Genomic DNA, 13,897 nt, shown 5'->3' with positions numbered 1-13,897 from the left:
GAAAGAAAGGTGGGAAGCACCTTATACAGAAATAAATAATAAAAACAAACCCAAGGAAGTGATGGATGACTTGGTAATAAGGGAAACCAGCAATTTGGTGTGACCTTTAAGAAGTTAGTGCTGGGGCTGTTGAGGAGGTGAGCAGAAGGCAGCAGGCAGATGATGTTCATATGCTATGTCCGGGAAAGAAGATTTTATCCTGAGGCTTCAAAGAATAATTACTTATCCCAAATACTTTTACTTTTTTATAAAAAAGGATTTGAAAAATGTAGAATATAAAGAAGAAACTAAAACACACCAAATATGAATCATATTTTTACTCCTTTTTTTCATTAAAATTTGCATTCACAACTAGCCACAAAAGTTTCTTGGACACCCATATTCAGCTGAGACCTCTCTGGCAATCTTGGAGTGGGGCATTCCAGTATCTGCCCCAGCAAAGCACCAGCAGTTACTCCCACACCCCAAAGCGGCCCCCTGCCTCTGGACGTACCCCACTGCCTCAGGATTGAGCGCCACAGAGAACCTAATCTGCTAAAAATTCCAGGTCCATGGGTCTTTGTGGCTGAAAACTTCAGGCCTTCTCAGAGTCAGGGCTGGCAACCTCCACTCAGCTCTCTGTATTTCCAAAAGACCCAGCAACCATGCACAAATAAATATTTTATTCCTCAATTAACTGCTCAGTTAAATAGTCTGGATTTTCTAGAGCACGTGGTCACATTTGTGGCCATGCAACATGTTTGAACTCTGTAGCACTGATATCGCAGTAGTAGCACACCAGATTGGATGGTATGTTATACAGAAGCCAACCAATGTCGACTAACAAAAATATTAACACAGAAGGCTTATTAAAAAGTAAGTTTAAGATGACTTTAAGTGGATTACTAGCAAAGGAAAGGAGAAAGCAATATGCCCATAGATGGAATTCCATCTAGATCCCCTACCAGGAACCTAGAGTGCATATTCCTAGCTGAGGTTTATCCTTGAGTAAATCTCCTGGAAGAACTTCCCCTGAAGGAAAGGCTTTAAAATGTTCATTGTTTCTGATAATGTTCAACCGCACCTGTGTATAGCTGCTACCCCCAAACCTTCATGATTTCTCTATCACTAACACTGTGACTTGAATAAATGGCCACTAATTACCAACCAGACTGCTGGACCCCATTTCTTCATTCATCTGGTCGCTGTCAGGGGGTTGGTGATCTGTTCCAAATGCACGAGGGGACCATTAGATCACCACTGGTGGACTGGTGAGCCCCAAGAATAGCGACAATTAAACAGGGAAAAGCAAATCAAAACAACAATATAACTATCACCTCACACCACAGAGACTAGCACTCATTAAAAAGAACAACCAGTGCTGGTGGGAATGAGGGAAAGGGACCCTCATTCACTGTTGGTGGGAATTTTGACAGGTTCAAACTTTTGGGGAAACAATATGGACTTTCCTCCAAAAACTAGCAATTGAGCTTTTGTATTACCCAGCAATTCCACTCTTTGGAATATACCCAAGGGCCTAAAAACACAATGCAGAAAAGACATCTGCATGCCTTTATTCAGTATGGCACTATATACAATAGCCAAAATATGAAAACAACCCAAATGCCCATAAACAGATGACTGGATAAAGAAACCAGGATACATATACACTATGGAATATTACTTACCCATAAGAAAAGATAAAGTCATGCAATTTGCTGCATTGTAGATGGATCTGGAGAGTATATCGTGTTGAGAGAAATCAGAGAGAGAAGAACTCACTCAGAATAATCTCTTATTGGGCTGGAACGATAGCACAGTGGGTAGGGTGTTTGCCTTGCAGGCGGCTGACCCAAGTTCAGTTCCTCCGTCCCTCTCAGAGAGCCCTCAAGGCAAGCTATCCGTGGTGTATTCGATATGCCAAAAACAGTAACAAGTCTCACAATGGAGACGTTATTGGTGCCCGCTCAAGCAAATCAATGAACAACGGGACGACAGTGCTACAGTGCAGTGCTATGTGGGGTATAAAGAAATTTCGTAGGGGACTATTAAATGCCCAGTGGCAAGAGAAACAAAGAACAGAACAGGTCTTCACCAGGAAGCTTGCCACTGGGAAGGAGGTGGGGGGCACAATTTAGGGAGGTGAACACTAGGACAATGGGAGGGTGGAGTAAGTTCCTACCACAGAGGCAGGCTAGGGGTGGGAAGGAAATGGGGACATTGGTGGAGGGTAGTGGACACTGGTGAAGGGATTGATATTGGGACAATGTATGCCTGATAATCATAAATATCTTTGTAACTCTGTAATTCACAGTGATTCAATAAAAAACTAATAACGTTTTCCCCCTTTTTTTTAAATAATTGATAAGTCTATAAAACTACTTATCTTTTAAATTGTTTCAGGGCAACTGGCACCCTATGCCTTGGGCATACACTGCACAGATAATGTGATCTACTTTGAATTCCTTTAAGTGTATAGATATGCTATAAAATAGTCTTCACAAAAGCTATTTTTTAATGCCATGAGATAGAACTCATAACATCTGTGCCTAAACCATCTAGACTCATATTCTGATTATGCTATTAGTTCAGGGCTTCTCTATGAGGAGTAGAAAACTAGACACTGCCAAACAGCTCTACAATAAAAGAGTTCAAAGAGTCTATGGGATGATTTCAGTGATAAAAAAGTCTTTGCTCATCTGTAGTAAGGTGTGTGTGTGTGTGCGTGTGTGTGTGTGTGTGTGTGTGTGTGTGTGAGAGAGAGAGAGAGAGAGAGAGAGAGAGAGAGAGAGAGAGAGAGCACCACCAGTAAAGAAGTGCAAGCACTGGTGAGTATGTGTGCAAGCATTACCACTATAAAGTGTGTGACCCCTCGCAGGCTCCAGAACTAAGTGAGCAAAAACCACAACCATGAATACATAACCTGAGGTTATCCAACAACCAGAAGAAGAAAGGGAAGGGGAAAACAAAGAAGAGAAAGGAAGCTGGTTTAATAGGAGCAAAGTGAATGAGGAGACTAATTGCAATAAGATTAGAGATAGGGGCTGGAGTGATACTACAGCGGGTAAGGCGTTTGCCTTGCATGCAGCTGACCTGGGTTCTATCTCCGGCATTCCATATGGTTCTCCAAGCACCACCAGGAGTAATTCCTGAGTGCAGAGCCAGGAGTAACCACTGAGCATCGCTGAGTGTGACCCAAAAAGATTAAAAAAAAAGATTGGAGATATAGTTTCCAGCAAGATTGTGATCTAAATGATGGTAAAGAATTTGAATTTTGGGGCTGGGGCAATAGCACAGCGGGTAGAGCGTTTGCCTTGCACGCGGCTGACCCGGGTTCGAATCCCAGCATCCCATATGGTCCCCTGAACACCGCCAGGGGTAATTCCTGAGTGCAAAGCCAGGAATAACCTCTGTGCATCGCCAGGCGTGACCCCCCAAAAAAAAGATTTTGAATTTTACTCTAAAATGAATGGAGTGTAATTTCTAAGCAGAGGAATAAATAATCTGATCCAATTTATATTTTAGCAGGCTTGCTCACATCACCGTTCTGAGAATAGGCTGAGTGAGTGTGAGGAGATCGACATGGGCAGTAGGAGAGGGAAATGGTAAGAATTTGTGCACTCTACTGCCTTCAGCAGTGGGGGCCAGCTGGAAGATGGGACTGCTTGCAGCCACTACCTGAGCAAGGTCCATTTGAGATGCGCAACAGGGATGGAGATAATGGGCGGTGCCCCACCCAATCTCCCTCGCACACTGGGTGAGAACTACTTATGACTCAAATTTGAAGTTCTTTTTGGCAATTGATTTTGGCTGATGGGAGCTGCTCTGTCCAGGAGTACAATTCCATTCCCTAAGGCAACCTGAATTCAAAGACTAATTGAAGAGGATTAAAAGATGAGAACTTTGATGAGCGATCCCTGGCTTCTTTTGCAACTGTGTCACAGTTCAGCTTCATCCTCTGCCCATTTTAGCTTTCCTCATTCCTTTCTAGGCAGATGTCTGTAAGAGCAGATCCCAGCACACCTACACACATCCTGAGTTTCTGAGTCTGTTTCATGTGAGATATTGACCAAAGAAAGGAATTTAGTAAAAATATAAGACAAAGCCCTTTCTCTCTCTCTCTCTCTCTCTCTCTCTCTCTCTCTCTCTCTCTCTCTCTCTCTTTTTGGGGGGGTCACATCTCCCTTCCTTCTTCCCTCCCTCCCTCCCTCCCTTTCTTCTTCCCTTCCTTCCTTCCTTCCTTCCTTCCTTCCTTCCTTCCTTCCTTCCTTCCTTCCTTCCTTCCTCCCTCCCTCCCTCCCTCCCTCCCTCCCTCCCTCCCTCCCTCCCTCCCTCCCTCCCTCCCTCCCTCCCTCCCTCCCTCCCTCCCTCCCTTCCTTCCTTCCTTCCTTCCTTCCTCCTTCCTCTCTTTTTATTTTCTCTTTCATACATGGCTGTGCTCAGGGTTTCCCCCTGGATTTGCAGTCAGGGATCACTTTTTTTTTTTTTTTGTCTTCTTGGGTCACATTCGGCGATACTCAGAATGAAGTCTTTCCTATCCATTCCACTGAAAATGGTAATCTCTCCCCACATCTATCACTCTCGGTCTCCATTGCCCTAGACCATATCACTTATGATTTTTAAACCCTTTTTAATAGGGAGGGTACTAGTGAATTTGAAAAGTGTACAAACGATTCTGTAGTGGAAATAGTGTACAGGTTATTTTTCAGTAAGCTGGGTTGTAAGTAGAGAAAGGATTCAAGCTGGAAGGTGGGCTATGAAAATTGAAGTGTCTATGCTTCTAAGTGGGAAAGAAGTCGAATGGGTATTTTAATTGGTGCGTAGAAATAGAAATAATGATAAAACATTATGTATATTTGTAATTTTTTTGATAAAAAGAGGACAGGTAAAATGCTAAGTTGAATAGAGTTCAAGACAACAGACAGCTTATAAACCATGTTTGTTACCTGTGCAAGACCTTGCTCTTTGCTTTCAGCTGGCTCTTATATATTCTAACGGTAGGTGGCAGTAAAAAGTTTTCCTTTTTCTCCTTCCCCACCCTCCTGCCCCTCCCTCCCCAATGCAGTGGTGGTGGTGGTAGGTATGGGTCACAAATAAGTATTGGTAAAGGTTACCTTGCCCACAAAAAATTGCAGTTTAGATTACGGGGTTTAATTTTGCACACCCATCCCACCACCAGTGTCCCCAGTATGTCCCCGTCCCCAACCCCCGTCCCAGTCCTCACCCTGCTTCCATGACAGGCAATTTCCCCAATACTCTCTTCTCTACTTTTGGGCATTATATTTTACTCAAAATTTCCCACTACCATTCAAGCCTGCCTGCCAGGGGCAGATGCTAGATCATTTACTATCTCTTGCTCATTTTGAATATCTTGGGTGCCACAGCCGTGCGCTCCTGGAATCCTAGATTGCAGATGGTTGGGTTCCAGAGACATTTATGGAGGGCATTAATCCATTTTTGGATTCAATTAGGTGTCTCTGGACCAGGGCTAAGCTATTGGTGTGCTAAGATGGCAATCGGAGGCACATTGTGGGTGTGACAGCCAGGCTGATGAGCGGGCGGAGAGCTGGGGAGGTACAGTCAGGCGCCTCTGCTGCCATGCGGCATGAAGATTTAGGCCTGGAACCTGCATTCCTGGGCCTTGCTTGTGGAAGCTCCTGGTTGCCGGGATTCCATCTGGAGTAGGGAGGGAGACTGCACCTGCTCCATCTGGGTGCCTGGGTGAAATTGGCTCAGTATGGGGCCCAGAGAGATCTAGGGCTCTGTGGTGTCTTCCGGGACTCACTGCTGTGTCTCTGGCTTTTGATCTCTTTTAAGATTTATTTATGGGTCTCTGAAGCAAGGCCAGTAATACAGAGTTTACAGGGTGGCGCTGGAGTTGGTTCGTGGGGGTGACTGCCAGTGCTTCTATGTGTATTGGGAAGTGGGGGGAGGTAGCCTACCCCAACTCCAAGAAAGTCTGGAGATTTCAGTCACAAAACCCCAATACCCGAATTTTCTGCAGATTATATCTTGGTGAGGTCCGTCCTGAGATGGTGGAGTCAGGCCGGGGGAATGGTGGTGATTTTGGATCGTGGAAGCAAGAGGCTTCTGGGATTCTGCTTGGGAAGGCACAGGCCAACCTGTCCCCCTTTGATTTACTCCAGTCTGTTCAGCCATGCGCAGGTCTGAGATTAACTGTGGCTTTTGATCTCTTTCGAGATTTATCTATAGGTCTCTGAAATAAGGCCAATAATAGCTGAGCCAAAGGTGGCATGACTGTGTGACATGATTCCCACATACCTAACTTTTGGACGTTTAATTTATTGGTAAACTTGATCCCAAGTTGTTGGGATCTGGCCAAAGGCACATGGAAATTTTGGAGCATCAGGAAGCCTGAAGTCACCATCAGGCTGCTGATACACTCACCCCACAAGCACAGGTTGACCTGTTGGCGGCACCATACCCCCATCTCTATCATTCTTAAAGAGGAAATACTATTTGAACTTTTGTAAATAATATCAGTAGCGCTATGTTTTCATTCTGAGCCATTTTACCTTTAAAAGAAAAACTAACTTCTGTCTTCTTCCTAATGTAAAATATTTTTAATTAATTTTACCACTTCGGTGAATTTTACAAAATTATACAAAACATATACACATTTTGTATTTTTTACATAAAAGTGTAGTCAAGTTTTATTTTGATAGATGTTTGAGAACTATACTTTTGAACATTATAAATATTTAAGCCCATTACAAATAATACCAACATTTTTGTTATCAAAAATAAGAGCCATCTAAAAACATAATTTTTCACATTTTCAGAACGGTAAAGTACACAAGAAGTACACAATATTCAGACAATTTTGACAGAATCTAGTGTCATAAAAAGGTAACATTCAGAAAACTTGCTCATCTGAAAACTTATAGGAAGTGTATTCTTTTATATTTATTTTAACTATAGTATGCAGAGTATTAGTTTTACATAATGCTTCTTTACAGCTTACATTTCTCAAATTACAAAATTATATAACTTGATATTCTGAGAGAGAATTTGGGTCTATGTACATGAGAAGAATTAATCTTCTCTCCCGTCCATTTTTTTTTTAGCTTTTTGGGTCACACCTGGTGATGCTTGATGCTTGGGGGTTACTCTTGGCTCTGCACTCAGGAATTACTCCTGGCAGTGCGGGGGAACCCATATGGGATGCCGGGGATAGAACCCGGGTCAGCCACATGCAAGCGTCCTACCTGCTGTACTTTCACTCTGACCCCTGCTCCTGTCTTTTTTTTTCTTTTAATATTGTCCTCCCTTAGTTATTCTGTACCTTGAGCTATATTAGGAATCTTGCTTTTTAGGAGATCAAAAGAAAAGAAAAATAAACTTTGTCTATATTTTTGTCTTTTGTTAAGGTTAAAAATCAATGTCGATTTTATCAACGTGGCCCAGAATATACTGTTAAAATTACTTCAAAGCTTTTTGACCAAAATGTGTATAGAGAAGTCTTGTAGCAAATTGCAGAGCTAATTAATATGAAATTAATTTAAAATACTAACAGAGAGGATGGCATTAAATTTCTAAAATGACATTGTATTAATTAAGAATATCTTAGAGCCATTTTGAGTTAGAGAACAGGATGATATATTTTTTTTTTTTTTTGCTTTTTTGGGTCACACCTGGCGATGCACAGGGGTTACTCCTGGCTCTGCACTCAGGAATTACCCCTGGCCGTGCTCAGGGGACCATATGGGATGCTGGGATTTGAACCCGGGTCGGCCGCGTGCAAGGCAAACGCCCTGCCCGCTGTGCTATCTCTCCAGCCCCTGGGATGATATTTTGATCTTAAAAGATACAAGGGTAATTTAATTTCAAATAGCTAATTATTCACAGGATTCATTATCCATGTTGCCCTAAGTGTTGGATAAGTTTCCTTTATAATATCAGTGCCAGATTCTACTCTCACATACTATCAAAGAGTTTTCTATGTTTCACACAATAAAGTGAATATTTCTTTCCCTGGATCAACTAGTATTGGTACAAAACCTATAATTATCTTCTTGGAGATAGAAGTCAGGTACGCCAGCAACCTCAGCTGAGCTTGATAAAATATTCAGCAGTAGATGTCAGATTTCGCAGGAAATCAAAAGGCCTGGTTGGAAATCTTAGCTCTGTCCCTTACTAAAATGACACTTGTGCAAAAAGTTAAGAATAATATTATTATCAAAGTACTTATCACAAACTGATGTGCAGAAAATATTAGTTTCTGGGCCCAGAGCAATAGTACAGTGGATAGGGAGCTTGCCTTGCATGCTGCCAACCCAGGTTTGATCCGTGGAACCCCCTATGGTTCCCCAAGCCCTCCAGGAATGATTCCTGAGCTCAGAACTAGAAGTATGTCCCAAGCACAGCCTATTGTGCCCTCTCTGCATGACTACCCCCACCAAAAAAAAACACAAAACAACTTGTTTTCTTTTCTTCTTTAAGGCTGGAGAACAGCAAAGCTAGAGACCTGTAGTAGTTAGCTACTGGTGCCTAAGCGCCTACACCAAAGCTCAGGGTTCCTTCTTTCTCCAGCGAGAAGTTGCAAGTCTGCTGGGGTGACAGTTGTGGACAGTGATTTGGCCTGGGTGGCTCTGCATTGTTTGTCTTGTACCAGGGCTGACACTGAGGGGAGAATCACCACCTTGATATGTCTTGATGGCAGAGGCGGGAGTGCAGGAAAGCTGAACAAACACAAGGTATTTTTTTTGGGGGGGGGGGTCACACCCAGCAATGCACAGGGGTTACTCCCAGCTCATGCACTCAGGAATTACTCCTGGCGGTGCTCAGGGGACCATATGGGATACTGGGAATCGAACCTGGGTTGGCCACACGCAAGGCAAACACCCTACCCGTTATGCTATCACTCCAGCCCTCGCAAGGTATCTTAAGGCCAGGGCTTGGGCATGATGTTATTTCCCTCCAGGCCAAGCCCAGTGTCTGTGATACAGTGTAATATGTCTCACCCCAGCAGGAGGAGCAGCAGCCTATGCAAAGGCAACAGGTCTAGCAGGGTAAGACCAGGGAAATGCATGTACTTTCTTAGAAGCAAGAATGGTCCCCTGACATGAGACTAATAAAATGCCGGGGGCTGTCGTCCAATGAATGGAGGGAGATTTATGCTGTGTGAAGGGACATGGTAGGATTAACACATTAACCACATTATGTTGGCAGTGAACAGAGTGATTGGGAAGGCCAGGGAGGTTGGCAGAGTAGAGGAATTTCTGAAATATTAGATAAGGTTTTTGGTCTGAAAAGAACAAATGAAAATAATGAAAATAATCTCTGCTGTAATACCTATTCTTTGCATTGACAAAGAGGTCAGAATGCTATCTTCTGAAGGAGTGAACTACAAATGAACAAGCACACACAAATTCTCTTCCTGACCCCTCAGTTTACATGCCAGGAGGGAAATGTTAGGGGAACTGAGGAGAAATCAAGGCGGGAAAAGTTTTTTTAAGAAAAAGGACTGTTCACTTTCAGGAGAGGCAGAGGGTTGATGGGGAGGGAGAGTCTCCATTTTCTTCCTCTGTTTGCATTTCTCCTGAGCTGCCTAGTTCTCAGAGCCAGGCTGGGGCCCTCAGCTACTCAGAAGAGGATTGTACCCTTAGGAGACAACTAGGATCCTGGGGAAGCCCTCCCCAAAAGAAATCTTTATGGCTAGATCTGCCTCTGCTCCTTTGGTTTTTCTACTCTCTTTAATACAATTTTCATACATACATTAAGTAGAAAGACTATTACAAATGAGCTTCAATAAGTGAAAATAATTCTTGGTATCAGGCCGATTAATTTTATTTCTCCTATAAACTCTGAGCTTCAGTCCCTATTTGAAAGCAGATTCAGAACATCATTTTGCACCTCACTTCTTTTGTCATCCACAATTGTCTGCTGGAGCACCTACATGCTCACAGTCGGCTGTGTGCAAAAACCATTGAGGCAAAAGCTAGGGAGGTGGATTGATAAACAGCCATGAAAGGGCCCAGAGAGATAGTACAGCGGGTAGGGCTGTACCCTACATCCTATACGGTCCCCAAAGCGCTGCCAGGAGTAACCCCTGAGAACAACTGGGTGTGGCCAATAAAACAATCACAAAAGAATGCTACCAACACCCAAGTATTGTTGGGTTCTTAACTGGACCTGGGAAGGTTAAGAGAGGCTCCCAAGAAGAGGTCTGATCTCTAGTAGGTTTGAGAATGGAGCAAAAGGTCTAGTTCATAAGAAAAAGTGAAATGTTTTGGCAGGTTCCAAACACAGCTCACACATATAGAAAATGAGAGGACAAGAGGGGCATAAAATTTAACAGAAAAAGAATAAGGGGCTGGAGAGAAAGTACAGGGTTAAGGCACTTGCCTTGCATATACTCAAACCCAGTTTAATTTCCAGCACCACATGTTGTCCTCTGAGCTCTGCCAGTGTCAGTCCTGAGCACAGAGCCCCGGAACATCACAGGTGTGGTCCCACACCAAAGTTTTAATAAAGACAAGAAAAGAAATGAACAGGGACTCACTTGCAGTACACCCTGTTTATATATCTTGCTTAAAGAAAAACAATCCTGAAAAATAATCTGTTCCCTGACTACTTCTCAATTGGCTTCACTACTTTGCAGTCAGAAACAAATATTGTGTACTAAATTCAGCAATGTGTAGGGATGACACGGCCCCTGCCTTTACGTCTTCTTCATGAAAGGGCAATACGATGATTGTTGACTCTGGAAGGAGGCAGTGTTGACAAAGCCCATAGCAAGGGGGTGTTACAGGTTGAGAAAGGTTGACACAGGAAATATGGGGTAGTTAGGTGGTCAGACCTAAGGGTGTTTGAAATTTTCCATAAGGGAGTTCAGTCATGCCACATAGAAAACAAAAAAAGCAAATGCAATAATAAGCAATTAATCACTAGATATTTTAAGACATGTGATAACACAACAGGTAGGGCGTTTGCCTTTCACGCAGCTGACTCATGTTCGATTCCTCCGCCCCTCTCGGAGAGCCCGGCAAGCTACTGAGAGTATCGTGCCCGCACAGCAGAGCCTGGCAAGCTACCCGTGGCGTATTGGATATGCCAAAAACAGTAACAACAAGTCTCACAATGAGAGACGCTACTGGTGCCCGCTCAAACAAATCGATGAGCAACGGGATAACAGTGACAGTGACAGAAAGCTAGAACAAATGAAGGACACGTAGACTAAACATAGATGAAAAGCATGGATCCAGTGAGACTGTGAATTACACATAAAGGAGGAATGAAAGCACCTAAATAGACATTCCATAGTAATATGGCCAAGTCCCGCCACCTCCAGGCTGAGGGTGATACCATGCCCACTGTCGGCCATATTTGGTATCACTTATTCTGCCTGTTTCTACCCCAGGTCTGCTTCATCTGCCCCAGGGACAGCTCAGCAGTTGACAAGTAAGCTGTACTGCCTGAATGTGTTGCCCTTCAGTCCTCTTGATAGAGTAAGTGTGTGTGTTGGTTCCAGGAACTTTCTATCTACTCATCCTTTTTGCCCACCCCAATCCCAGCCCAACCCCATTATCATGGAGGAAGACTGGTGTGGCAGAGACAGACACAAAACAGTCAAGCTTTACAGAACACAGGGTCCTATTTCAGTGTACTAAGCTACCTTTTTATCTTTACTCTGACTTGTTACTTGTTACTAAAATCTTTTTATTTTAACTTTATTATTATTATTATTATTATTATTATTATTTTTTGGTCACACCCGGCAATGCACAAGGGTTACTGCTGGCTCTGCACTCAGGAACCACTCCTGGCGGTGCTCAGGGGACCATATGGGATGCTGGGAGTCAAACCTGGGTCGGCCGCTTGCAAGGCAAATGCCCTACCTGCTGTACAATCACTCCAGCCCCTGTTACTGTGTTTTAAATCGATAGACAAACCCATGTGAGCCAAGCTTTTTTTTTTTTAATATGGTCTATGAAATTTTCTGTCTCTGAGAACTGTGGAATAGTCTGCTTGGTAATATGCAGAGCTACCATATCATCAAGATATTGCCCCATATCACATCATACTTTGTGAGTTTCCCTAGAGCTAAACAGCCTCAAGTTCCTCCAGGTGATCATTAAAGAGAATCTGTAGAATTGCAAGAGGGAGGTTGAAGTGATGTATCAATAAACTCTAACTTCTTCTCTCCCTCCTCTTCCCCTTCCTTTCCTTCTGCTCATTTTCTCCTTTCCTCTTCCTTTTGTTTCTGGACCACACTTGGTGGTGCTTATTCCTCCTCTGCGCTCAGAGATAACTCCTGGCAGTGCTCGGGCACCATACGCAGTGCAGAGGATCAACCCGGGGTCTGCCACATGCAAGGCAAGTGACTTACACTGTATTATCTCACTTGCTCAACACTTACACTGTATTATCTCACTTGCTCAACTCTAACTTCTTTGGGGTGAGAAATAGGAAGAAAAGAAAGGGCTGTGTGAGCAATAACCAGTAAGGAATCTCTGCTGGAACCTTAGTAGGACGAAGGTGGATGGGTGTATTGTGAGTGACCTACAAAGAGGCTGAGGGGCTGTGGAGTGAGATGTTGAATATGGGACTTTAGAAATCACCAGTTCACAACCTCGTGCAGCCCGGGAAGGGATTTTTTTCCCTCTCCACCCCATTTTTCTGAGCGAAAATGGCGGCAGCGGCAGCAGCCACGCGGTGAGAGCCACCCTCTAAGACCCCTACACCAGGAGGTAGGACTTTCTTTAGTGACGTAGCCTGTAGGTGATCCTGGGAGGGGAGGTGTTCCCGGCGCGCCTTCCGCCCAGAGATGAACCAAGAGCCGCGGCACGAGAAGCAGAGCCTCCCGCCTACTGACTGTGATCCTGAGGTCTCCTAACCCATTTTGGCACCAGAGCAGACTCTTGCAGCCATGCATTTTGACTGCGAACTGAACTACAACCTCGTGCAGCCCGGGAAGGGATTTTTTTCCCTCTCCACCCCATTTTTCTGAGCGAAAATGGCGGCAGCGGCAGCAGCCACGCGGTGAGAGCCACCCTCTAAGACCCCTACACCAGGAGGTAGGACTTTCTTTAGTGACGTAGCCTGTAGGTGATCCTGGGAGGGGAGGTGTTCCCGGCGCGCCTTCCGCCCAGAGATGAACCAAGAGCCGCGGCACGAGAAGCAGAGCCTCCCGCCTACTGACTGTGATCCTGAGGTCTCCTAACCCATTTTGGCACCAGAGCAGACTCTTGCAGCCATGCATTTTGACTGCGAACTGAACTACAACCTCGTGCAGCCCGGGAAGGGATTTTTTTCCCTCTCCACCCCATTTTTCTGAGCGAAAATGGCGGCAGCGGCAGCAGCCACGCGGTGAGAGCCACCCTCTAAGACCCCTACACCAGGAGGTAGGACTTTCTTTAGTGACGTAGCCTGTAGGTGATCCTGGGAGGGGAGGTGTTCCCGGCGCGCCTTCCGCCCAGAGATGAACCAAGAGCCGCGGCACGAGAAGCAGAGCCTCCCGCCTACTGACTGTGATCCTGAGGTCTCCTAACCCATTTTGGCACCAGAGCAGACTCTTGCAGCCATCCATTTTGACTGCGAACTGAGCTAAAATATTAGAAACCCAAAACCGCGCGGCCGCTATTGCGGCCGCGCGGACTCAAAGTCTTCACCTTTGCCAAGGAAGAGAAATTATTAGATGATGCCTATTCAGCAGGCCTGATTGTTGGGGAAAATTTCCAATCAACAATAGTGAGTTCTGTATGGAAATATGAAATATACTCAATATATAGAGAGAATAATGGGAATATCATCAGCTACTTAGATGGGGGGAGGGGTGGGAGGGGGGTGTATTGGGGTTCTTGGTGGTGGAACGGGTGCACTGGTGAAGGGATGGTGGTTTAATCAGTATTTGACTGTGACTTAAACCTGAAAGCCTTGTATTTTTTTTGTTTTC

Source organism: Sorex araneus, chromosome 9 (genome assembly GCF_027595985.1).
Source record: "Sorex araneus isolate mSorAra2 chromosome 9, mSorAra2.pri, whole genome shotgun sequence".
Taxonomy (NCBI): Eukaryota; Metazoa; Chordata; class Mammalia; order Eulipotyphla; family Soricidae; genus Sorex; species Sorex araneus.
This window is presented reverse-complemented; position numbering follows the sequence as displayed.